Here is a 26,804-nt window from a genome sequence, read left to right on the forward strand (position 1 = left end):
GACTTGAATTGTGCCCAAAATGGGCTCCAGACATGTGGAGACATATCTGGCAGTCTTTCAATAGAGGTTTCTGATAAATAAATTATCAAAAGGAAGGAATACAGCTGACAAAATGAGCCAGACCCCACAAAGGGCTTGAGGGTCAGAGGGCGTGACCCTCCAGACTGAAAAGAGTGGCTGGCCCTTGACCTTGCCTGACTCGGTGGTCTGGAAAGGAAAAGAGCTGAGAGTCAACTGAAGGAGGTCTCGAGAGCTGGCTTGCTAAATCTGACACTCCAGGCTCAGGCCACCCTGCCCCTCGAATGAGCATTTCGCCATGGGGGTGGGGAGTGGTTCCCATTCTCCGAAAGAGCCTGCAGAGCTGGGAAAGGTGGGAAGCCTGGGCTGGTGGGCACGTCAGCAGGAGGAGCAGAGAGAGGCTGCACAGAGCAGTGTGGGGCTGTGGTGGTGTGGGACACCGAGGCACTGACACCAGCGGCCAGCGGCAGTCCAGACCCACGTGACGACCCACGTGCCAGTCGGCTCTAGGAGGCTCCCAGACACATGCTGGCCGAGGCAAATTCGGAGCACTAGATCTCCAGGAGGAACAGGTAGGTGCATGGAGCTGGTGCAGTACAGGTACTGAGATGCTAATGCTGGCAATGACCATGAAGACAGGTAACACGTGGCGGGCTCACGATAGGCCAGGCACCGTTTTAAGGGTTTGATACAAACTTAACACGACCACCTTAGGAAAGGGGATCCTTCTTATTCCCAGTGTACAGACAGGAAGATTGAGGTAGACAGAGGTAAAATAACTTGTTTGAGGTGACAACTAGGAAGTGGAAGAAGGAGGATTTGAACTCTGATATTCTGCCTCTGAGGTCACGCTCTAAACCCCTCTGCCATATGCCAATCCATATCGAGTGCCCTCATTCCTAAGCAAAAGCTGGACACGGTTGTGGACACTGGGTCCTACAGAAGATTTACAATTTACTGTTCTTGTTGTTGTTCTTGTTTGTTTGTTTGTTTGTTTAGAGAGAGAGAGAGACAGGGAAAGCCCAGAGGCGAGGGGCTGAGGGGCAGAGAGAGAGAGAATCTTAAGCAGGCTCCACACTCAGCACGGAGCCAGATGCAGGGCTCGATCCCACGACCCTGGGATCATCACCTGAGCTGAAGCTAAGAGTCAGACGCTCAACAGACTGAACCACCCAGGAGCCCAGCTTTACAACAACCTTATGAAATCAGTGTTTGTCCCCATTTCACAGCCGAGTAAAGTGAGGCTCAAAAAATGCAAATGATTTGCCCAAGTTCACACAGCTGGGAAGTGCCGGGGCCAGGATCCAAGGGCTGGCCCGTGGGGGCTCTAATGCTCATCCGTTTCCTGGGCTGTGATGTGACTTGCCCAAGACTATACAGCCAATTCCAGTCTCTTACTGTCACAAGAGAACAAACCATTGCCATATCCCCCATTTTCCTGGACATGAAGAGTGAGTCCAAGTTCTCTCTAGTCTCAAGCCAGACGTGTAGACCATCTAAGAACAGACGTTTGGCAGAGGGCCCTGTAGAAGAAAAGGGTCTTGGGTCGGAGGATCTTCCCAGAGAATTCAAGAAGCCAACATAAGCAACTCCCATAACTGTGGGTGTGTAAACTGCAGAGTGAGGAACTCTGTTTGCCTGGGCAAGCCTCGCGTTTCCAGGTAAGCCTGCCCACCTGCGAGCAGGGATTTTAGCCAGCCTAAGACCACCACAAGGGGCCTTGTGTTTGCACAAGGTGACATTTCTGCCGCCATCTACTGGTCAGAGCAAATATAGAGAGAGGGCACATCATGTATGTCTATTCCTTCTAGTGTGGCATGGGTCTAGTGGATCTTTGGGGGACAAAAAGGGAACCCAGTAGGGATCTTTCCAAGCATGTATTGAGTGTGTACTCAATAAATGAGTGCTCAAGCATTTATGGAGGGCCACCACTCTGCTAGGCCCTAGGATATAAACTGCCCTAGGATATAAACTGCTCTAGGGCACAATTCGTGCCCATAGGTCTGTTGGGAGAGACGGGCCCATAAGCACAGAATGATGGAGCAAGGGATACATGGTCCAGAGCCAGTGCACAGAGAACCCTGGAACCAGTGGCCGGAGCCTTGCTGGCAGTGACAATGGATGTAAAGAAGACAACTTCCAAATGATTCTCGAAGCACGCTTCTGATTTGATCCTGAGGAAAAGGGGGTCACATCAAGGGACTATCAAGTGCTAAAAAGTGTGGAGTCAGGAACGCACTGGGCACGTTGGCCGGAGACCCTGGACAAAGCGGGGCAGTGGCCAGGAGTGGTGCCGGAGGGGGCTGCAGGCTGGGCTAGAGGGGCCTGGCCTTAACCCTCACGGGCGAGGGCACCGTGCGAGGCTTTGACACTATCAGCAGGCAGTGAGCTCAGGAGCCGTGCTGGACAAGAAGGGGTGGGCTACTTACTGCCACTGGTAAGTGAGAGATGATCCCGGACAAGGCGGGCACGGGGGCGGGGCGGGGGGGGGGATGAAGAGGAAGGGGTGAAGACCCATGCTGGCGACTGGGAGTGCAGGGTGGGGGAAAGGGATCCAGGGTGACTCTGGTCTCTGGCTTGTGTCTCACCACCTTCCAAGATGGCAAAGTCATTCATTAAGAGAGGTAGTCCCCCAACGGGGGTGGCGGTGGGGGAAGATGTGAGCTGTGAGTTCACTTGGGGGCATGTTCGGTGGGGAACCTGTGCCAGATTCAGGCAGAGATGTGGGCCTGGAGTTCAGGGAGGAAGCTTACGCAGGAGATACACCTTTGGAAGTCATTGATTCATAAATCATAGAAAAAAAAAAAAAAACTTGCTCTGAAGATGCTAATAACCCGGTAAGTGACAGCGAATGGATTTGATCCTCGACTGTTAGACTCTGTTGCTGGTTAGTTCTCCTTCCACCTCAGCACATTCCTATCTATCAATAGTTATTACTTTTCAGGAGTAGGTTTCTATTCTACCCATTTTACAGAACTGGAAAGTTGAGGTGCACTTTTAAATAAGCCGCACAAATTGATGATAGGGTCTGAAGTGGTGTCCATCACAGCCATTCAACTGGAACTATCTCTGGGAGAGCTGCTCCCTCAGCAGAGCGGGTGGCAGTTGATGTCAGTGGAAGGGACACCACCAGAGACAGAACACCCCTCACCCCTTTGCGTTGAGGGAGTGACATCTCAGCCGGAAGGATGGTTTGGAAGTCTGGCTTGCCGGGGAGCAGCAGACATGTTCCAAGGGCTGTGGTAATGGCGAAGGAGGAACTCCTGGTCCACGCATCTCTGGGCGACAGGGAGTGTTTGGGGTTCAGCCTCCAGCTTCACTGTTCTCCCAGGATCCACCACACAGATCCCCCCCCTAAGCTTTTCATCTCTCACCCTCCTTCAGTGGCTGCCACTGCCCTTCTTCGGGAGACCCACCCCAGATCAAGTGCGATGTATCAATCTGTCTTCCCTGCTCTCTGCATCTTTGACAACGATAGACTAGCACATGGTGACACGAGTCAGTTCCCCCCCCCCACCCCCCCAACCGCGAGGGGATGGCTGGAGCCCGGGGCCAAAGCGGGAGGCTACTTGCTGCAGTGCGGAGGCTTCTCAGCCTCTCTGTCCATCAGTCACCTGAGGAGCTTAAAAGAAAGATGGCCAGCCCCCCCCCCCCCCCCCCGCCCAGAGATTCAGATTCAATTAGCCTGGGCCCCCCACCCCCACCCCCGGCATCAGTCATTCTCTGTGTAGCCAAAGGGGGAGAACGGACTGCTTCAGAACCATAGTGTGTCCGCTGTGGCTTCAAAGTCAGACCTGGAATCTCGGCTCTGCCTTAATATTAAGGGTGCGACTTGGACGAATTACATAAACTCTATGAGTTCCAGTTTCTTTTTTATTTTTTTAAGTTTATTTATTTTGAGAGAGAGAGAGCACACACGCAGGCACAAGTGGGAGAGGGGCAGAGAGAGAGCATCCCAAGCAGGCTCCACAGTGTGTGCTGAGCCCAACACGGCGCTTGATCTCACGACGGTGAGACCATGGCCTGAGCCGTAATCAAGAGTCAGAAGCTTGACCGACTGAGCCACCCAGGCACCCCTCCAGTTTCTTTTGCTGAAGGAACATTCATAGCCACCTCATCTAAGATGACACATATAAACGCCATGCCTAGAGCTTGGGCTGCCCTTGGACGCCCATCACTCTGCTACCAACTTCCAACTCCCTTAGAGTTTGGGATTTCCTCCTAACCTAGCCTTGCGAGAAGTCCCCCAGCTCAGCAAACCATGGAAAATCTGTTCCTCCCCATGGCAGTTTTCCCTGACTCCGCATCTCGATGCCATTCCCTTGATTGAAAACCCAGAGCGTCACCCTTTTCCAGTGCACCCAGCTCAAAGGCTGCTCTCTGGCCATCATGGCCCTTCCTAAACTGGCCCCATCTGACCGTTCCAACTCTCCTGCCTCTGCCCCCAACGCTGAGCCCCCTGAGCCTTCCAGCCATCCACATCCTTCCTGTGTCTACCTCCCTGTATCTATTCACATAGTTACCTGGAGCACCTCTCACTGTCCCTCAGAGCCCCCCAGGTGCCATCTCTGCCGTTGGGGCTCCAGTCCTCCCTGACTGGTTCTCACAGGCACAGTTCAGCGCTCCATTAGGCACTCTCTGTGCTGTTCTCTGGTCGCATCTCTGGGTGGCCACACGTCCTTCTTCAGACTGTAAGCGCGGTGAGGTGGGGGGCTTGTCCTTGCACGGTTCTGGGCACAAGCCTAATCAGTCGGGGCTGTGGACCTCACATGGAGGTTGGAAAAAGACTAGAACCTTGGCAATCAAGACTGTCCCCAGAGATGGGGAGCAGGGAGTGGGGCTATCGTCAAGCCTACTTCAAACAAACTCTAGCCTCAGTTTCCAGATGGGGAAAGAGAGACTGGGTACTAGAGTCCCAGATGGAGGCGGGGGCCCCTGCTGCTCTGGGTGAGCCATGTCCTGTGACCCTGTCACCTCACCTTCTGGACCACCAGCTATTATTTGCACATCCCCTCCTGAGGAGGTGGTCCTGGTCTAGGAGGCTGGGAACCAGGGTTCTGGGTCTGTCCCTGCGTGACCTTGGCTAAGTTATTCTCTCTCTGGGGTGACCTCTCAAAGCCCTGCAAATCCTATGTCTTTATCAGAAGGGTCTGTGTGGTAATGATGCAGTCTTCGGGTGGCCACAGGGCTTGTGGTACCCGGCCAGCCTACTTTCAGCCAGCTCTCGCCCCCAGGGTCCCTCTCTCCCTCCCATCCCAGGCCCCAAACAGGGGAAATTAATTGAGTGTTCAAGTCTCTTCCCTTGCCCAGCCACAGCCAAGCTTACCGGGGAAATTAGGGTGACATTGGTGCAAATAATTGAGTGTCTTTCCCAAAACGGTCTTCAGGCCCTGTTGCTTTAGCTGCTGCTTAAATGGATGAGCTAATTAACTTAAGTAATTGTTCCTGAGGACTAATATTTTCACGGTCACGTGACCTAGAAGGCACATTTTCCCAGGAAGGCCACTCAGCTGTCCGCGCTCCCTCTTGGACGAGGTTTTCCCAGATCCTGTGATAGCTGCCTCCCTCCCTACATGCTCTGCCTTCAACCCAAGCCTGTGTCTTTAAGGGACCAGAACTCCTTCCTCTGTCCACATGCAAAACCTGACTCTCGACTCACCCTCACCAACCCATTCATCCATTCAACAACTCTGTGTGAGTTGCCTGCTTCGTGCATCACATGCTGTTCTTGGCACTGAGGAGTCAACAATGGGCAAGACTGTGCCTCACGGGGTGTCTGTCTACTTAGGGATATGACACTAATCATATGACCACAAACATACACTTACGCACACACACGTCAGATCTACGCTACAATCAGTCCTGTGAAGGAGTGTGGGATGGTTCCATACAACTCGAATAGACCGTCTTCTTGGGGAGATCAAGGACGGCTTCCTGGAGGAAGCAGCCCTTGAACTGAAGCTTGAAGGCCGTGCAGAAGCTAACCAGGCGGAGAGGGGGAAAGCGCATTCCAGGCGGAGTGAACAGTTTCTGCGCAATCCAGGTAAGAGACTGCTGGACCAGAGTGCTGGAGATGGGAGAGAAGTAGAAGGTTTCAAGAGAGAAGAAAGTGACTGGTTTGGTATTGGGTTGGATACAAAGGGAGGAGAGGCAAGCATCAACAGGAACTCCTACGCTCTGTGCTGCTGGCTGGCAGGGGATGTCACTGACTGGGACAGAAAACCCTCGAGCCACACCAGGTGTGGGCAGTGGGAATAAGCATGGGTCGGGTGTTGAGATACCTTTGAGGCTTCCAAATGGAGATGCTGAGCCAGTGGCTCGCAGGGGAGCGGGCTGGGGGCGGGGATCCACGTTTGCGTGTCACCTACCTAGAGGTGGGGCTTGAAGACGCAGGGTGTGCTCATGTCAGAGGAGGAGAGAAAAGTCCCGGGCACAGCTTGAGGAAGCCAGGTGCGGTTCACCCCAGACAGTGGCCCTACGAGACGTGAAACGTTGCCTTGTTCTCTTTTGCTATGTCAGAGTCACTGCAGTTTCCAGTTTCCTTTATCTACTGTTGAACCGACAGCGGCTCATGTGCCCGAGACTCTCTGGGTGACCAGGGAGCACTGCGCTACTTCGCGAGGGAGCACCGCTAATCCGCCACGCACTGTGCTGAGTCTGCGTGTTTTCACTCACTTGGCCTTTGTGAGACAGACATTCCTATCCTCGTTTTCAGAATAGGATGCTGGGGCTCAGAGATGAGCAGTGTTCCCAGGCACAGGCCTGTGTGATGTGTTCTCACTCCCACGTGCTGTCTCTCCAGAAGAGACAGGCATGTGCCAGAGGGTCTGAGAGACCCTAGGAGTACAAGGGGCCAGAACATTCGGTCTCTAATTTCCTCCCGCTGGCCCAGGGCTGCACGATGATGCAGGGAGAGAGGGCACAGGGGCTTCCATGGGGCAGGAAGTGCTGGGCCAAACGGGCAGGTTTGGATAAGTGATCCCTGGTCAGAGCAGCAGCGGACCGAGGGCAGGAAATCAGAAGCAGAAAGTGTGCCTTGTGCACAGAGAGGAGGCTGTGCCTGTAAGAGGGGGTGGCAGGGCGAGCGAAGTGGGCCTGCGCACAGGAGAGGAGGGAGCAGGTTTGTCTGGGGTTGTTCAGAGGCCGCCAAACCTGAGCGCCAAGGGGCTCCCACCGCGTCCCGCCCACCCCACCCAATACACACCCTGGGGCCTTCACCGTGGGTTGGAGATGGGGTAGGACCCCGTCCAACTGGGGCCGTAGAGGGCCTGGGAGGGGGCCTAGCAGGAGAGAGGCTGGGCAGCCCTCCCTGTCGCACCCCTACGAGGCAGAGGAGCAGGTGTTCCCAGCAACTGGCCTGCAGCTCCTGATCTGCTGCAACAAGGGATTGTGAGGCACTGATGGGAGAGGCAGGCGGTGGAACACACGTGCGTGCACGCAGGCGCACACAAACATGCATGCAGGTGCACGGGCACACGCGCACACACGCAGGCGCACAGGCACGCACACACGCATGTAGGTACCTGCACACACGTACACACACACACGTGCAGGTAGGTCCGCACATGCATGCAGGTACACACACACGCGTGCATGTGCGTGTAGGTAAGGAACACCCAGGCACACAGGTACACAGACACACACACAACAATCAGAAGAGTCAACCAGGGAGATCGGCCCCATCAGGAATAATCCAGAGGCTGAACTGATCATAGCTGTGTGACTCCAAGGAAAATCAAATCCTCTCTGGGCTCCCTATCCTCAGCTCCCAAGGGCTTCTTCTGCTCCCCTGTCTCCTTGATTTTTGCTGCTTTTTATTCTAGACCCAGAGCAGCAGTGGTGCCATTCTCTATCGGGGCATCTGGCCCCTCCCTCCTGCTCCAGGGCCCTGAGAGCCTGAGACACAAAGCCAAGGGTGGGAGGGTACAAAGACCAAGGGACCTGGCCTGGGTTTGAGTCCTGACTGCCGCTTTCTAAGTGGACAACCTTGAGGACGTGTCTTGAACCTTCCTGAGGCTCACGTGTCATCTATAAAAGCAGCAGATAACACTTGTAGCAAGGATGCTGTGAAGCTTTGATGGCTATAGAGCACGTTGAATGTTACACACACCGCACGCAGAGGGCCCGACACAGCCGTACATGTGACTTCCCTTTGCCCCCCAGCTCAGCTGTCCCAGCCCCAGCTCCAGGCAGGAGCCCCCTGACCTGCATCCCCGATAACCCAGCCTCTGCTTGCACATTGTAGCAGGGGCTGCCTCATCTTGAACCATAATCTGTCTCCCTATAATCTGAATCTCTTCCACTGCTGGCGAGAGTGGAGCCATCCAGAAGGGGTGATGGCTCTCCCGTTCTCTGAGAACAGCTGCTGTGGCCCCCACGGCATCTTTGTCTACCTACTGTGCTCCCTCCCTTCTCCTTCGGTGTTTGCCACTGTCTCTACCTTCCTGGCCAAATTCTTCCAGACACGACCTGGTCTGTCTATCCTTCTTGGAACGGGATGTCCAAAGAAGTACAACACACCCCAAACATGAGGCAGTTAAGTCCAAACTCCAGGGGGTCAGACTTTGGCAGAGTCCTAGGTAAAAGGTACGGTTACGTTTCTTTCCCGTGGATGTACTTCTGATGGCCATGTATCATTTGCTCCCGATCAAGTCAAGAGGCAGATGTTTACATAATTTATAATCCTATCTGGAGATGTTCTGAACTGTGACCCAGACCTGATTGAGATTTCCGGTCAGCGGCACAGCCTGGCGCAGAGCTGGTCCAAACACACCCACGCAGGAGGCACGCTCACCACGGTCTTAAGGCAACCTCCCAGAGCAGTGCCAAAGGCGGCCTTCGGAAGAGATGATCAGGGCCCAGGGAGGGCCTCTTTGCCCACCCATAGGTCTGCCTCCTCCCAGGCAGACCTGAAGCCCATTTCCCTGGGAGAGGGGGGCCAGGCCCCTGGACAGAACTGCTCCTCGCTTTTAGAAGGGAAGACGGGGGTGGGAGGTTACCACATGGCCCTGGGGAGAAGTCGGGTGGGAGGGTAGCAGTCAGGCAACTCTGTGAGCTGGAAAAGGTTGGTGGTTCCCTGTATTTTTCCCTCTCCTCCCTCACACAGGAATGCTGTGAGCTGGCTTTGGGGGCACGGCTCCTGGGGCAATGAATGGAAGATGCCTCCCCCTGGATGGCCTCTCACTTGCCCTGATGTCAGCCCCCCTGTCCAGAAACCGACAGCCTTGTCCTCCACAAGCCCTGTGAGACGGGCTGGAGCCAGGAGTGGGGAGGGGGCTTCTGGAGGGTGAAGGCAGAGGGCTCCAGGGGGGCCGCCCTCCTGGAAGAGGCTCAGGGTTAGGGGGGATGGCACTGCCCCTGCCCCCGGCACGAGTGTCAGTGCTGTCCTCCCGGGCTGCGTCGAACAGCTAATCTAAGACTTCACTAATCTATCAGCAGAAAGTCACCAGACCCCCTCCGGCGCGTCCTGTCACTTGTCTCATTCCGCATGTTCTGTCACTTCCGGCACCACCTCTGGGCCTCTGCCCTAGAACCAGCTCTGCGTTCAGTTCACCGAGTGACCTTGGGCAAGTCGCTTCACGTCTCTGGGTCTCGGGCTCCTTGCTAATACAATAAAAAGACTAGATTAGATGGTCTCTTAGGTCCCTCTCAGCTCTGATGGTCCCATGAGTCTGCAAGCTGGGAGACGGGAAGTGGGTAGACAGCAAAGGCTATGTGGCCCCCTTTTTTGGAGAGAACAAGGAGAGAATGGAAGGACGGCTCACACCGGGCGGCATCAGGAATGGGCACATGCAGGTTTCGGCTAAACATACCCTCAGCGATGGAGATAAGCAGGGCATTGTGACAAAGCCCGACCACCCAGTCCCCCTGCTCTCTCCCCTCCCCCTGCTCTGCCACCCCACCTTTGCCTCTCCCTCGGATCCTGCCCGGGCCGGTCAGGGGCTGGGTGGCAGGAGAGCCGGTGGCCCACTTCCCCTGCCCCTCCCTGGCCATCAGGGCTGTGACAGCAGCTGCCAGAGGGGGCGAGGAGGCCCTGGGCCGGGTGCAGGCTGGGTGACGACGTGTGGCGGATGTGTGCCTCAAGCAGCCGCCCAGCAGCCTGCACCAACCTCAGAGGCTCTGCAATGCAGTGGTAGGATTTTTTTTTGTTGTTAGTTTTTTTCCTAAAAGTCCTCATTTCCCAGGGAAATGTGCAGCCAAATGCTTCCAGAAAGGGGCGGCCAGGTTGCCCGGGGATGTGTCAGCCCTTCCGATTCAGTGTAGTGGCCTCCACCTCTGGCCCCTGCCAGTGTGCAGCCAGCCCCCTGCCCTCTGCTCCTGGTGGGACCAGGGGGCCCGAATGGAAGCAGCATGAAGTGGCTGAGCTTCCTTTCCCAAGGCCTGGGACACAGACCGATGGAACCTGAATGTTTGTTGAATCAGACCACTTCTCAGTTTCCCAATCTCCCAGGGCTCTGGCTTGAGGCTCCGTGTCACACACGGAGATGTCTTCAGATTCAAAGAGACTCTCCCTTCTTCTCTCTCTGTCTCTGTCTCTGTCTCTGTCTCTCTCTCTCCCTGAATGAGCATTTTGGGCGTGGGGGGACAATGCCCCCCTTTGGTGTATCAAGTCCCAAATCTGCTACAGGGTTCCCAAGAAGGCCAAGAACTTGAACCACCTGTCCTGCCCCCCCTGCCCCACTGCACAGCATACTAATTTTGCACACGCTCTACTTCTGGGTTCTTCTGTCTTCTGTTCTTGGGTTTCATTTTAAGGGAACTTTTCAATCCAGCTCTGCTTCCCCGATCGAAAAGGTGGGGAGTTCAATCAGCTATGAAAATAAAGCTGGATGAGGAGCCTCATGGAACACAGGCAGACCTACCCTTGCCAGCTCGGCTCCTCCCCTTCCCTCGGTTTCCCCAGAACTCCAATGGCCACAGGGAGACCCGGGGGTTGGAGGGGGTGAGCTCTCTGCTGACCGAAAGCAGCAGCAGGAGATGGCTCCGATGAAGAAATGTGGTCCGCGGCATTTGATACGTGGGTGGCATTTCAGCCTTCAAAAGGACTTCGACAGCCCTCCCTCTGCAGGGGCAGGTACAGCTGTGGGCTGGCTCTCCCGTGCCCTGAGCTCTCTCCTCACAACCTGGAGGGGCTACGAGGGCCACGTCTGCCCTTCTCGGTGATGTTGGGGCTCTCTCGGGCACAGATGGTTCTAGCTCAGGGGCAGCCAGGACATAGCCGAGCCAATCTGGGCACAGCCCAGGGAGAGAAGCTGCCAGTCTGCCATCTGCCGAGCAGGTGACAGCCAGCGACATGCAAGTCGGGGGTGAGGGGCAGGGAGCTCAGGGCTAGTAGGGTCAGAGCCGCGGCCTGCCTTCAGAAGCCACGGGCCCCACACAGGAAGCGCCTCAGGCCCCAAGTGCCATGTAGGTCTTTAAATGAAAATGAACCAACCCTCCACCTGAGGGATATGCCCCCTCTGCGTTGTGTATTTCCACCAACGCACAGGCTGGAGGTGAAAGTGACGACTCTTCTCACTCAGATCAGGACGGTGGGCGGGGCTCAGCTCCAAGGATGGGAAGGGGGACCGGGATGAGCCACCGGGAAACATCCCACCAGGGAAGCAAAGGGAATCCCACATAATGTTTAGAAGCCAGGCTTTGGTCCCAACTCTACGACCCTCCAGCTGTGTGCCCCAGGGCGAGTTCGTTCACTCTGCAGAGTCTCAGTTGCCTCATCTGTAACAGCCACGCCTCATGGGGCTGTTGGGAAGTTACATGACATAATACACACACGCCTCTGTGAGTGAAGGCTACTGTTTGTTTTCCTACTACTACCCACAGGGTGGTAGGTGAGAAGGGCAGGGAATCTCCACCCCAGCAACCCTAACCAAATGGCTCCCAGATTTTAATGTGCATTCAAAATCTCCTGGAAGCTTCCATGAAGTACAGATTCCCAGGCCCAACCCCCAAATTCTGGGTCCGCAGGTTTAGTTTGGGCATCCTGCGTGATTATGACGCGGGTGGTCCGCGGACCACATTTTGAGAAGCACTGCCACAAAGGACAGGAGAGCCCGTCCCAAGGGCCCTGGCTCAAGGACAGTGTGGATATGGAGAGTGTGGATGTGCTCGCTCCCGGTGTATTAACCCTGGCCCCTGCTCCTCCCCCCCAGCCCCTGCCCTCCTCTCCTCTGGGTGCAAGGACGCTCCGGTGCTTTGTCCCTGCCACAGTCTCACGCTTTTGCATCCAAATTCCTCAGGTCAGTCCTCCATTCAGCAAATCCTTACTGAGTGCCCGCTCGATTCCAGACACTTCTAGGTGCTAGAGGTAGGGCAACGAGTGAAAAACAAAAATCCTTGTAATTTGTGTATTGATTGACTCACTCAGTCACTCGGTCTTTCATTCATTCATTCAGTGAATAGTACTGAGAGCCTACTCTCTGCCAGGCACTGCACAGGTGCTAAGGTTGACATTTGCAGAGTCCTCCTTGTCAGAAAAAGGCCAAGGAAGAGATGCCCTTAGGGACCGAGTGCCCTTGGGGCCCCTCAGCTCCAAACCCCAACGCAGAGGGCAGCATCAGGCTGGCTGCCACAGAGGCACCCAGGGGAGACCCCCCCCCCCCCCCCCCGCCCCGCCAACTGCAGACTGGGATCGTCAGGCAGGAGAGGCGATCTGGAAGAGACGGATGGCTTGGTCTTCTCCCCAGCTCACTCATCGTCACTGCTGGATACAAAGTATTTCTTTTCTCCTGATCCAGCCCCGTCCCTTTACATAATCCTATGCCTCATAATTACGTGTGAGGACGGGCCAATTCCCCCAAACGCGGTGTCAGGCCATCGATAACGCTCCCTTGCCGTTGCGCCCCGCCACTCGGTGGCCCTCAAGCCACCTGGCAGGGGGAGCTCAGCCCCTGGCCTCGATTTTTCATGGGAGTCCTGCATCCATCACCGGGCTGCCAGCTCCAGTCTCTGCTCCAAGGGGGCAGGTGTTCAGAGAGAACACTCTGCAGGCGCTGGCCCATTCCCACCACCCCTGCCAGAGTGTTTATAAAGCACTAAGGGCCTTCGGAATCCATTGCACCCAATCCCCTCATTTTGCAGATGGGGTAACTGAGGCTTGGGGCTGGTCACAGAGGGAGTGTATTTACTTCACTCATTCATTTACCCATCCATTAACTCGTCAAACACCTTGAGAGTCTGTTAGGGACTAAGCCTGTGCTAGTCACTGCACATACAAGGATGACGAAGATCTGGTGCCTGACCTCAAGAGGCTCACGATCCAATTAGGAGACACATGTCACCATAGTCCGATATAGTAAGCACACTGATCTGTGTGGTGGGAATAGAAAAGAGCCGAGGGGGCTTCTGTGCAGACTTTTAGAGGGAAAACAGGAATCGCCCAAGTGCATGGCATCCCAGGCAGAGGGCGCATCATAAGCAAAGACCAGGAAGCGGCAAGAGGCTTGTCGTATGCAAGGCCGGCAGTAGAACTGAGGCCGGGCCCAGATCTTCAGATTCCAGTGTCTTCCCCTCCCTCTGCAGCCTTGTGGCTTCCTAGGGAATCACCCTTCCTGATCCCCTGTGTGCAGTGGGGCCTGCCTGGGGCAAAGTTAACCCTCTAATTAGCAGTGATGTTCAGGGTGACCTCAAGAAGGGAGCATGCCAATTACTAATACTCGTTGGGGCCAATGGCCCCTCCACAGGTGGAGCGAGCAAGGATACGAGCAGTGCCCCATGCTACCCTTGCACCTGCGTGGGGACAGGAGAGCTAGGCTGTTCCACACCATTAATCAACAGTGGGTGGGGGTAGGGGCACCTGGGTGGCTCAGTCAGTGAAGCATCCGACTTCAGCCCAGGTCATGATCTCACGGTTCGTGGGTTCGAGCCCCGCGTCGGGCTCTGTGCTGACGGCTCGGAGCCTGGAGCCTGCTTCAGATTCTGTGTCTCCCTCTCTCCACTCCTCCCCCTCTAGTGCTCTGTCTCTATCTCTCTCAGAAATAAATAAACATCAAAAAAAAAATAGGGGGTTGCGGTGAAGTCAGTGGGTTGGAGACCCTGAATATGCCATCTTCTCTGAGCTGAGGGCACATGCCCCCAACTTCTCTGGGCACATGTGCCAGGCTCATTGGGGGACACTGTGTGTGGTGACTACAAATGCAGGTTTCTGCATTATACAAAGCTTGGTGCAATTGTCATGTCAGTTCAGCCATTTAACTATCTGAGTAGCCTTGGGCAAGCCAGACAACCTCTCCGAGCCTCAGGATCATCTGCAAAAGAGGATTAATAACATCCATCCTGTACGGTTGCCAAAAAGTAAACACAGTGTATACACAATGGTTAGCGTAAGCGCCTGGCACATAGTCTGTAAATCGTAAGTAGCAACAGTGGAGATAATGACGGGTTGGAAGGCGACGGGAGGAGGAGAGGAATGATAGCAGGATGCAACCCTGAGTCCTTGGACACACCTCCATGGCCCAGAGTTAACTGGACGCACCAGCCCAAATTCCTTAACCTCTCTCGGCTTCATTTGTTGTTGCTTTCAGTTTTCCCTGTGATGGAAATAATAATATTTCACAGGATTGTTATGGAAATTAAATCATACTATGCATGGGAGGTGCCTCCATGTCGCAACAGTGTAGTAGATATTTCTTCCTGCCTTCTGCAGAACTAGGCTCCTGCTCCACCCCTCTTGGCATCACTAAGGGCACCCTTCCCTGGATTAGCCCGAGATTATGGGTATGTGGGGCAAGGGATAGGGCCAAGGTATCAAAAATAGGCCCAAACATATATGGTCAGTTAACTGATGACAAAGGAGGTAGGAACACACCAAGGGACAATGGGGACCATTACCCTCAGCAGGAGGAAGACCTCTGGGCTCATGTGTTTCCTCAACAGTCACTCTAGCATGGACTGTGGGTTCCACACTAGCAGCTCAGCCTTGTTCCCGAGCCCTGGCCTCCCCTGTCCAGCTGTTTGTTAGACACGCCGTCTGCATCCCATCCACAGTACTTGCTGAGCAAATTCCTCCAAGCAGGCTCTTCCTTCTGAATTCGTTGTGCCTGCTCATGGACGACTGTGTCTCCATCTACTCTGCCTCAAACTCTTCAGGACATCTATCGATCAGCCATCTATCACCTATCTATCTATCTATCTATCTATCTATCTATCTATCTATCATCTATTATTTTAGACAGACAGAGAGAGAGAGAGAGAGAGGGCGAGTGTGAGTGGGGGAGAGGGGCAGAGGGAGAAAGAGAGAGAGAATCCCAAGCAGGCTCCACACTCAGCATGGAGCTCAATGTGGGTCTGGATCCCACGACGCTGGGATCATGACCTGAGCTGAAATCAAGAGTCAGACACTCAACTGGGGCACCTGGGTGGCTCAGTTGGTTAAGCATCCCACTTCGGCTCAGGTCATGATCTTACAGTTCGTGAGTTCGAGCCCCGCGTCAGGCTCTGTGCTGACAGCTCGGACCCTGGAGCCTGCTTCCGATTCCGTGTCTCCCTCTCTCTGCCCCTCCCCTACTCACCTCTGTCTCTCTCTCTCTCTCAAAAGCAAATAAACGTTAGAAAAAAAAAAGAGTCAGACCTTTAAAAAAGAGAGAGAGAGAGAGAGAGAGAGAGAGAGAGAGAGAGAGAGAGACACTCAACGAACTGAGCCATCCAGGTGCCCCCGGGGCCTCTTTTTTTAATAGACTTCTTATTTATGGACATTTTCAAACTTACGCAGAAGTAGAAAGAAGAGTATAATATGCCTCATGTGCTTGTCACTCAACCTCAACATTTATGAACATTTTGCAATCTTGTTTTATCTAGTATCCTCCACATTTTCTTTCTTTTTTTTTTCTCCTGGAGTATTTTAAAGTGAATCCAGACATCATGTTATTTGTCCCATAAATACTTCAGCATGGCTCTCTAAAAACTTTTTAAAAATATAATCTTCATGGTCACCATGTCACCATCATATGTAGCACAGTAAGATTCTTTAATAGCAAATAACACCCAATCCGTATTCAAACTTTCCTGATTGCCTCAAAAATGTCTTTTCCCTCCTCTGTTTTCCACCAGAAGTTTTATGGTTTCAAATCTTACGTTCAAGTCTTTAATCCACTTTGAGTTGATTTTTGCATATGGTATAAGAGAGTGGTCCAGTTTCTTTGTCTTGCGTGTGACTCCCCAGTTTCCCCAGCACCATTTGTTGAAGAGGCCATCCTTTCCCTATTGTATATTCTTGCCTCCTTTGTCAGAAACTATGGACCGTATATGTGCAGACTTATTTCTGAGCTCTCTATTCTGTTCCACTGATCTGTGTGTCTGCTTTGATGCCAGTACCATACCGTTTTGATTACTCTAGCTTTGTAGTATAGTTTTGCCTTTTTCAAAAACTGTTTGAGTCTACACCTTGCATTTGGTTATTATATCCAGTAAGTTATTCTATGATAGAGCCCTCTCCCTTTTTTGCTGTCATTGATTTGTTGCACAAACCAGGTCACTTGTCCTGTGCTATGTCCTGCTTCCAGGACTGGCTGATTTCTTCTTCCTGGTATGGTTTGGCTTTCCTCTGCTTTCCCATTACAGTTCACACCTCCATGTTCTTAATTTACCCATTTACTTGCAGGTTTCCCCCGACTAGACTGGGAGCTCCTGAGGGTCAGGACTGGCTTTTGATTTTCTTCCTATCCCCAGAGCCTAACACTATGCCTGTCACGTAATAAACATTCAATCAATATTCACAGAACAGATGCAACTCCGCCATCAATGACATTGGACTCACAACGCTGTAGGATAGTGACAGGGTTTTGGCAGCAATCTCACGTCGGGCACTGGGGGAGCTGTCAGCGCACAGCAGTAGCAGCAGGTAGTGGGTGTGAAAATTCCCTTGGGCACCTCTCTTCTCCCAACACGTTCTCCAGTACTCCAGCCACCCACCCCATCGCCCCTCAAGCCTTCCTCCAGTGAATTAGACACTCCCCAGGCTGGCTAAGGAAGCCCTGCTTTGGCCACAGGGCATGGGGGATGCAGGGCAGGATGCATCCAGGAGCCCAGGACTCAGTCCCGTGTCTGAGCAACACGTTTGCCAGCAGCCCTGGGCATCTGGATGCTCTGTATATTGGGCTCTTAGCAAAATGGATTCACCTTTCTCTACTCTGCAGTCATTTTCTGGTGGTCTTGAAATCCAAGAAGTTCCTCCCCTGAATGCAAGTCAGCCAAATTACAAAACTCCACGATTCCATGAGAGTGCCCTCTGGAGCTGTTCCATGAGGCAGAATTTGGGATGAATCAGCTACCCTGTCCTGTGCTCTTCTGTCCCTACCTTCAAGTAATTGTCTCCTCCTCACGTTCACAGATGGAGAGGCAGGCTTACACAGGGCCTGAACCTGGGCCTTCCAGAAAGAGAGGAGATGGCTGCTAAGGGGGTGTTGGGAAGACCTTTCCACGTGAAATGAGGAAAGCAATCCCATTCCTTCTTCCTAACATAAGCCCAAGAGGTCCTTATGAAGTCTAAGCTCAAGCCCTTCAGCCTGGTTCAGCCTTAGCCAGGAGGAAAGCAACTCACTTACACCCAACTTGGGTGTCCTGAGTGCACACACTAGCAACAAAGCCCAGTTCCTTCATTGCCCTTATTTTCATGTTTTCTAATCAACTTTACTGAAGTATAATTACATACAGACAATAAAATATACTAATTTTAAGGATATAGTCTGAAGAGTTTTGTTAACTTCATCACCATCCTAATGTAGATGCAGAACATCCCCATCACCCAAAATGTGCCTCTTTGTGCTCAGTCCCCCAGCATCCCCAGCCCCAGGTAGCCCCTGATTTGTTTTCCTCTCTATAGATTAGTTCATCTGTTTGAAAAGTTCATATAAATGGAATCATACCATATACAACCTTCTGCCTGGCTTCTTTTGCTCAGCATAATTATTTTGAGATTCACCCATGTTGTTGCAGGTAACAGCAATTCATTCCTTGTTGTTGTTGTTGCTGAATATAGTATGCCATTGTACAGCGTGCCTATTTAAATTTAAATTTAAAATAATTTAAAGGTTATTTATATCTTCTGTTCCTATCCTTCCCCCCATCTCCTGTTCTAAGAAACTCTGCTGCCTTCTAGAGGATAATAAATTTGTCTCTGGGATGAACATGGTAAAGTAAAAAGGGAAATTGAAAAAAAAAAGAGAGAGAGAGAGTAAAGAAGGAGAATCTTTGCTGCCACCTCTTACATACAGCATGGAGTCAAAAGGTTATGTCTGGATTGGGGAGAGACTGAACGAAGTAACATCTTACACTGGTTTTTAGCTGATTCCATTTCTGTGACATTCATCAAAAAAGAAACGAGCACCAGGGCACTGGCTGGCTCTGTCAGTGGAGCACGCAACTCTTGATCTCGGGGTCATAAGTTTGAGCCCCATCTATGCTGGGAGTAGAAATTACTTTAAAAAAATATATACGAGCACCTACTATGTCCTCAACCTTGGGCTGAGGACACATGACAAGTTCAAGGCACTTGTCAGGAAGGCAGGCATATAAACATGTGATTTGTGTTTCTCCACTGGACTCAAACCACAGGGAAGTTTGGGGATCCATGTCTTGGGCCTCCAGATAGAGTCTATGCCTATAGCTGGGAAATAAAACTACTTAAGTCTTTAGCTGTGATATCCTGAAAGGCCACAGGAGAGGGGTATCGTTTTGTGAGTGATATGTATTTCTCCACATTTCTCTCTTGTTCTGTACATCAGGGTCTCTGACAGAGCCTCGGAGCATGTCTCTCCCTTTCCTATCTGTCCCTCACTCCCCGGTTCCTTCTCTATCCACATTAACTTGTCGTGAACCCAAAATTTATATCTGTGTTATTTTTTGTGCTTATTGATAGGCTCTTGTGTTCACAATTCCTAATTTAAGAAGCAGATAAATGGGACACAAATTTATTTCTTTAAAAAGCTAACTAAAATGAGTTAGTTTTGTCAGCAGCTCTCAGCAGGAGAAAAGTTTACCTGGTCCCTGGTCTTCATAATGCCAAATAACTAATTTAACTTAAATTTCCCCAGTGATCTGACAGCTTGACTGGTAGTTTCAGCAGAATCTGGATCCAATCTGCCTGTTGAAATGGTACAATTCTCTTCACCCAGAGAAATCTCCCATCCAGGAAACTGGGACACACCGGTGCCCTGCAGAGCAATCCTGCATAGATTACGACCCCCCGCCCCAGGATTCTGCATCTTCTTTATGTCTTACACACAATACGAAAAGAAGGGAGAGTTTGAGTGGCAGAAGCCAAATGGGAAAGATTTATCGCAAAGAAAAACAATAGCAAGAAACTATGACCATTCCCAGAGCTGATACAGGGAAAGCAGGAGGAGGTGGCACTATTAGGAACTAGAATCTGGGGCCATCGATTAGGAACTGGAGCCATAGAGGAGGTGCAGGTGCTGACAGAGAGGCCTCCTGAGGCAAAGGGAGAAATGCCCCACCAGCCTTCCACTCCACCTTCGGCTGAACTGGCCCAGATGCCAGTTAGCAAAGGAGCTTAGAAAACGTATTTCCTGCTGTCAGAGCAGAGTAAAGATCAGGAAATAGATCCAAGGGCAGGCAAACAACCAACACATTGTGTGTGTGTGTGTGTGTGTGTGTGTGTGTGTGTGTGTGTGTTCTTGTTGTTTTATGTGTGTGTGTCTGTATGCCTATTGCCAGAAAGAAAGTGGTACTGATACTTTATGCTGGCCATTCTAAAACTTTTTAATGTTTATTTATTTTTGAGAGACAGAGAGGTGGACTACAGGTAGGGTAGGAGCAGAGAGAGAGGGAGATTCAGAATCCAGAAGCAGGCTCCACGCTCTGAGCTGTCAGCACAGAGCCCGATGCAGGGCTTGAACCCATAAACTGTGAGATCATGACCTGAACTGAAGTCAGATGCTTAACTGACTAAGCCACCCAGGGGCCCCAATGTTGGCCATCCTAAATAATTTTCATGAGAGCAGTTCACCGAGCCCACAGCAGGCTTCTTAGGTATGTCCAGGCAGCTCTTCCTCCTAGCACTATCAAGGCCCACAGAGCAGCTCGACAGCATACAGAGGGATGGAGGTAGACATCCTGGTGTGAACAGAATAGAGGGAGGAGACCTGGAGTGCACCCAGAATATAAAGGTATGGAATATACTTCTGACAACCGCCCCTCATATTCATAGACAAATGTAAATAATCATCTGCTCACATACCCATCCATTTTTTATACTCAGACACACACCATATAAATTGTAGCTACAACACAAAATATCTGCTTTAAATCTCTTTTTAATGTGGTCTAGAACTCTCAGGTGTGATGTGGGAGGTAAACAGAGTAATATATGTGAAAGTGGTGTATAAAGTTTATAGCACATTACTCAAACAAGTACAAAAATAGAACCTGGATTCTAACGTTATTCTGTAGTTAGTTTGTTGTAAATGGAGGCTGCTAGTGATGGTTATAGGTGGAATTATTCTAAGATTTACAAGCTTTAAAGATTCGGGGATAAAGAGAAACCCTTTATTTTGGGAAAAGATCATAAGGAAAACACCCATTTATCGCGTGCTTACTACATGCCAGGTATTTTATGTGCATTATTCTATTTATCCCTTGGAACATTTCTGAGAGGCAGAAAACTCTCTCAGTTTTCCAAAGGAAACAAGGTTAAGTAACCAGTGGAAAAGCTCATGGCTGCTCAGGGCAGAGCCAGGATTTGGGCTTGGGTCTGTCTTGTTTTAAGTTCCACCTACCACTGTACAAGGCATCTCCTCAAAGAAAAGAGTCAAGGCACTGCTGAAGGGGACCTGGGGAACCTGATGGCCTTCATTTTGAAGGCACATGTATTTCTTGAACCAGAAGCCAAGAAGAGTTAAAGCAGGTAGAAAGGATGTGAGGAACAATGGTTGAGTGGAAGAAAAAAACATGGTGGTCAGGGGTGCTTGGGTGGCTCAGTTGGTTGAGCATCCAGCTCTTTCTTGATATTGGCTGGGGTCATGGTCTTGCAATTCATGGGATCGAGCCCCACATTGGGCTCTGCACTAACAGCATGGAGCCTGCTTGGGATTCTCTTTCCCTCTCTCTGCCCCTCTCCTGCTTGAATGTTCTCGTTCGTTCTCTCTCTCTCTCTCTCTCTCTCTCTCTCAATATATAAACTTGAATTTAAAAAGCCATGGTGGTCAGGTGTCTGTATCTCATTTTTGTCAAGGTTTCAGAAATTCTGGAACCCGTTGATGAACCTGAAAGTCTTGAGCTCTATGAATGAATTCAGAGTGCAGGAGTGCCTGGGTGGCTGAGTCAGTTAGGCATCTGACTCATGGTTTCTGCTCAGGTCATGATTTCAGTTCGTGGGATCGAGCCCTCGGGTAGGGCTCTGTGCTGACAGTGCAGAGTCTGCTTGGGATTCTCTCTCTGCCCCTCCTCTGCTCATGTGCACGCTCTCTCTCTTTCTCAAAATAAATACACTTAAAAAAAAATTCAGAGCAAATTAATTCCACACAAGCCATGAAAACATCAGCTACTAATACAAAATTAGGTATTGTAAGTCGCATAACTAGCCAAAGTCCTTGTATCTCTTTAAGTTTTCCATTAAATTGTGGGTTAAAACTCCTTTTAGAAATACTAAAGTTTAATCCTTACCTTTACTAGATTTTAAGAACTATGGTTGAGTGGAAAGACATGAATGTGCCCCTCTCATCCAGTCCACTTACCCAGGAGCCCTGGGCATAACTAAGGCACTGCCATCTGCCTGGTGACAGCTTTTCCAGTTGATGTGGAAGGAGAAGGTCTGATGAATAGAAGGCTTGCAGGTTCAGGATGATGGTATCACACTCCACCCCAAGCATTCATTGCCTTATGTGTACTCTCAGACATATATGGCGGCACTCATAAGGAAGAAGGGCCCATGGCAGCCCAAGAAAGGAGGGAAACCCAGAAAACACCCTAATGCTGTGAGCCAGAGGTTATGGGGTGGGGGGGGGGGTGTTTTCAGTGTTTAGGATGATGCCAGAATGTTAGAATTTAACTCCCCTGCAGGTTGCCAGGTCCCGTGGGGACCCTACCTCACAGGAGCTCTGGAGCAGATGGAGAAGAAACTAGGAAATGCTGTTACTCCAGAAGCTCAGGAACCATCCAGAGAGAAGGTTGCAGGTAATAGAAAAGTGAGAGAATCAGGCACTTAACTCTTTAACCCCTACATTGCCAAATGTCCTTTTGCACGCAGTGAGCTATTGGCTGAAAATTGGGGTGAGGCACCTGAGTGCTCCAAGGAGCTGAGGAACTGCAGAACCCCCTTCCCCAGCTAGCCATCACCAGGAACCAACATTCTTCCTTGAGCCATTCGCTGTGTAGGAAAATGAAGGGAGAGGGGGGCAGGGGGATGCAACTACACTGGGCACTAAATCAAGATTAATGAAGTTCCCGCCAGGATTAATTACTGCACTCCCTGGGAGCTTGCGAGCATAACGTGGGCATGGCCATTTATAATGGCCAAGTCTGGATCTGAACAGCATGGATGGGAAAGTGATGGGCAACTTAACCCTCTCACAACCTGACGCTTGAAGGCAGCTGAAAGGAAGCAGAGTGAAAGGAGAGCGCCCCTGACAGCCCTGGGTCACTGCTCTGCATTAAAATGAATCCTTGTCCTAGTTCTTTCATCTTTTTGATCAATGGAGGCTCTGAAGAAGCCATAGTCACCCCAGGTATCATTGATAAAACAAAAGAAGCAGTGTATTCAATGGCTTGTGGATGGGGAAGCTAAGTTTCAACATGACTTCCCTTCACAGACTCTCCCTCCCTTTCTGGACCCTAAATGTGCACCATACCAAGGCCTCTCCATGATGTAGAGGCCAACTGAGCCTGTGCCTGTTCATGTGGTCAGTGCTGATCTAGGCAACCTAGCAGTTGTGCTAGGTGACTCTTCACTTCCCTAAGACATCAGCTGGTCTCATGAAGCAGTCAGATCAACAAAACATAAAGGCACCTTTCACTTGTCCCCCATGGCTTCACAACAGGAGTTGTGACATGGCTTCATGGCTTCACAACAGGAGTGACAGAGGTACTAGACCTCAACCAGTGCGCATGTGAACGAGGTACAAGAGGAGCCCCACTTTCAGAAACAAAGCCATGACCATCCTCCCTGACTCCAGATAAAAAGCTAAAAGAAATTTGGGGAAGAGTGGAGACCAGAGTCAGCCCCGTGACCTGTGACTTCAGAGCTGGAGAGAAGTATCACTGTTCCTGTTCGCCTGGGACAAGCTCACAGCTCCGGGACCCCATCCTAGTCATTTGTCCATCAGGGCAATACCACTGAGAAATGGAGTGTGGCACCCCTGCACCCATGGTGGCCCCCCTGGGTCAGAGAAATAAAAGTCAACACCCAGGGCCCACCAAAATGGGACTGTGATAAACTACCTATTATTTTCAACTACAGTCTCATCCTTTAAATGCGTTGCAGAATGAGATGGGATGGGCTTCAGGTCTGACTTTTCACTCTCTGGTTATAAGAAACCTAAGACCTAAACTTGAATTAAGGTACTGTGCCCTAGAAAAGCCCCCAGGTAGCCTGCAGAAGCAAAAAAAAAACAAAAACAAAAACAAAAACAAAAAAAAAACAAAAAAAAAACCTCCTCTCCCTGGGAAGGTAGCATACAATTTGTCAAATACAGTGCTTAGCACACAATTGAAGAAAATCAGACATGCAAGGAAACAAGACACCTTGAATGAGAACAGGCAGGAACAACAGATAATAGAAAGAGACCCACAGGCACTCCGGGTGTGATGACTAGCAGATGCTGATTCCAGAACCACAGTTGGCTATGATCAAGTCAATAGAAAGCCAACCGGGGAAATTTCAGCAGGGACCCAAAAGCTATAGAAAGTACCATATGATATTTTGGAAAGAATGACATGCAAAGCTCGGAACTGACAAATACAACAGCCAAAAATAAGAATTCAGCGGGCAGGCTTCACCACAGGTTTAACACAGCTGAGGAGGAAATTAATGACGTAGAGTATCGATCAGAAGAAATGATCCAGTACACAGCGGCAAAAACTGGGCATCTTGCTTAGAGATGGGAATCAGAAGTCTTCCGGAATAAACAGCAGGATAATCCCACAAGACTGTGGGTGGCATGTGGCAGGTCAACTTCAGCGTTGGAACAGGTTAAGTCAAAAAGTAAGTGCAAAGGGCCCAAACAAGATTATAAAACCATGGGCTTGAAACCTCAGTTACTTTCCAGGAAAGAACCAGCAATCTGTATCCAAATTAGGCCCAAACAAACCAAAACTACATGGATGTTTTGTCTAGATACTCCAAAAACAAACTCAAAACAACTGAGTTTTGACTCAATGAGTGCTTTTCCTCGCCAAATGGATCAAATGACATGGATGTTTGTGTATCATGAAGACCTACGCTACCCATATCCTTGGGGGAGGTCCAGACGGCGCCAGCTGACAGGATGCGTTACCCAGGGAAAGAGGCCACAGTTACCTTGGGGTGACCTCCAGGAAGCAGACTCGCCCACACTTCCAGCCCCCTTCTCTGCTCTTGGGCAACCGGAGAGGCCCCCGCTGCTGGCACGCCCCTCGCAGATTTACTACTCTGTTCCCACCACCGTCTCCAGCCACCTCTAGTTGTTCAGGCTGTAATGCATTTTCTACATCTGTACAAGATTTATTCGAGGCAGGGAGATTTATTTAGCACATTCATGCTCAACAGAGAGGACAATTCCTCATAGAGTTCTGATCTCATTTGCCATTAGAAACCTGGATGAGATTGCTTGGGTGATGGGCGGCGAGAGTTGGCTGACTTTGGGTAGGAGTGAATGCGCGCGCGTGCATTTACGTGGACGTGAAATTTACGTGTACCATGGGAAGTCCTGTGTGGGCAGGCTACTGTGTGAGTATTCTTGTGTGAATGATGGGAGAGCACAGGTGTATTTAATTATGCATACACCCAGATGTTGGCATGGTATATTCGAGCTTGTGAACATCTGTATGGAAGAGTATGAAAATCTGTGTAATATGACGTTATCTAGATACATATACAAATAGAGGAGGATGAGCTTTAACAAATGATGGTGTGTACACATCATGATCGTGCATGTCCAGTCACACACTTGTATCTGTACAACCAGTGGGAGTGCAATCCATTACCAACCAAAGGATTCTTCTTTTTCTATTTTTAATGTTTATTTATTTATTTTTGAGAGTGAGAACACAACCAGGGGAGGGGCCGAGAGAGAGAGAGAGGGAGACACAAATCTGAAGCAAGCTCCAGGCTCCAAAATGGCAGTGCAGAGCCCAACACGGGGCTCGAACCCATGAACCGTGAGATCACGACCTGAGCTGAAGATGGACGCTCCACTGACTGAGCCACCCAGGCGCCTCCAGAGGATTCTTCTTAAACAGTGAGCCACATGATCTCTCCTCAGCTTAAAACTCTTCAAGAGTTCCCAGTGTGCTTAGGATGAAATTCCAACTCCTTAATCTGATCTTAAAGGCCTTGCATTGTCCAGCCTGCCCACCACACTGACCTCACTCAGCTGCCGGCTGGCACCCCTTCCCGCCCTGCTCTGGTCACACCAGCCTCACCAATGTTTCCTCCACCTACCATGCTGGCCTTTACCGTAATACTTGGGGATTCCCAGCCTGCAGGCTCTGCTCTGAGCCCTTCACTGCTTTTTTCACCACCCGAGGTGTCAGTCTGTTCAGTCTTCTATAAAAATACCATAGACTGGGTAGCTTATAATCGGACATGTGTTTTTCACAGTTCTGGAGGCTGGGAAGTCCAAGATCTAAGTGCCGGGAGATTCGGTGCCTGGTGAGGGCCTGCTTCCTGGTTCATAGATGGCTGTCTTTCTACTATGTCCTCACATGGCGGAAGGAGTAAGGGAGTTCACAGGGGTCTCCCTGAGAAGGGCGTTAATCCTATTCATGAGGGCTCTGTTCTCCTCCTAGAGGCCCCACCTCCCAACATCATCACATTAGGGATTAAGTTTCAACGTGAATCTCACTACAAACATTCAGTCCATGGCACCTGCCTCAGCTCAAATGTCTCCTCTTTAGAGAGGTCACTCCTCATTATATCGCCATTTCATTTTCTTCAGAGCACTTACTACCACCTGAAATTATCTTGTTCGTGTATTTACCTTGTTGACTGTCTCTCCACCAAAATGTAAGCTGCAGAGAGGGGGCCACGGCCTTCTTGTTCATGTCTATGCAGTGCTTGGCGCCTAGGAGTGGCTCAGTAAGTATCTGTTGAATGAAGGACTTTACATGTGCAACCATGTGATATGTATAAGGAAAAATAAGATGCGGTGATTACCTGTGGACATTGGGCGCATGAATTAGAATGAGTCTGTATTACCATATATTTAATGTACAGTCATCCATTCAACCGCTATTGACTGAGCTCCTATCAGACACTCTAACAGACCCTGGAGACATGCTAATAGGCCCTACTCTCATTGAGCTTACAGACACATAATAAATTATCAAAAACATAAAATTATGCCCAGACTATGAACGCAAAGCATAGTGAGCCAAGAGTATTTGACCAGCCCATGTAGCTGAGTTGGGGCCTGAACAAAGGGATCCTGAGAGCTACAGGCACGGCCGAGCCGAAGCAGCACAGGTAAAGGCTGCACTTTGCACTTTCAAACCCAAAGTGTATACGGTATATTAATTTGTAGTTGTCATCACTAGAGATCCTGAACGCAGAGCAGAAAGGACTTCTAGTCTTTTAGGATGAAACATATTCACTAGCTGACGCCCAAATGGGCCTCTCTCATGGCCTCTTGGCTGGT

The 26,804-nt window shown here is 50.8% G+C and overlaps 1 protein-coding gene across 3 annotated transcripts in view; it reads right to left on the reverse strand.

Annotated features, from left to right (window-relative positions):
- The window catches only part of SYT2 (synaptotagmin 2), a 106,058-nt gene that overhangs the window by 48,562 nt on the left and 30,692 nt on the right, over positions 1 to 26,804 (reverse strand). The window contains exon 1 of one of the 3 annotated variants that reach the window (XM_058700057.1): positions 17,880 to 17,902. The exons of the other annotated variants lie outside the window; for them this stretch is intronic. The gene's annotated coding sequence lies outside the window, so the exon portion shown is untranslated. Of the gene's footprint in view, positions 1 to 17,879; positions 17,903 to 26,804 lie in introns of those variants that run through there. 3 annotated transcript variants of the gene reach the window in all.

This window comes from Neofelis nebulosa, chromosome 15 (genome assembly GCF_028018385.1).
Source record: "Neofelis nebulosa isolate mNeoNeb1 chromosome 15, mNeoNeb1.pri, whole genome shotgun sequence".
NCBI lineage: Eukaryota > Metazoa > Chordata > Mammalia > Carnivora > Felidae > Neofelis > Neofelis nebulosa.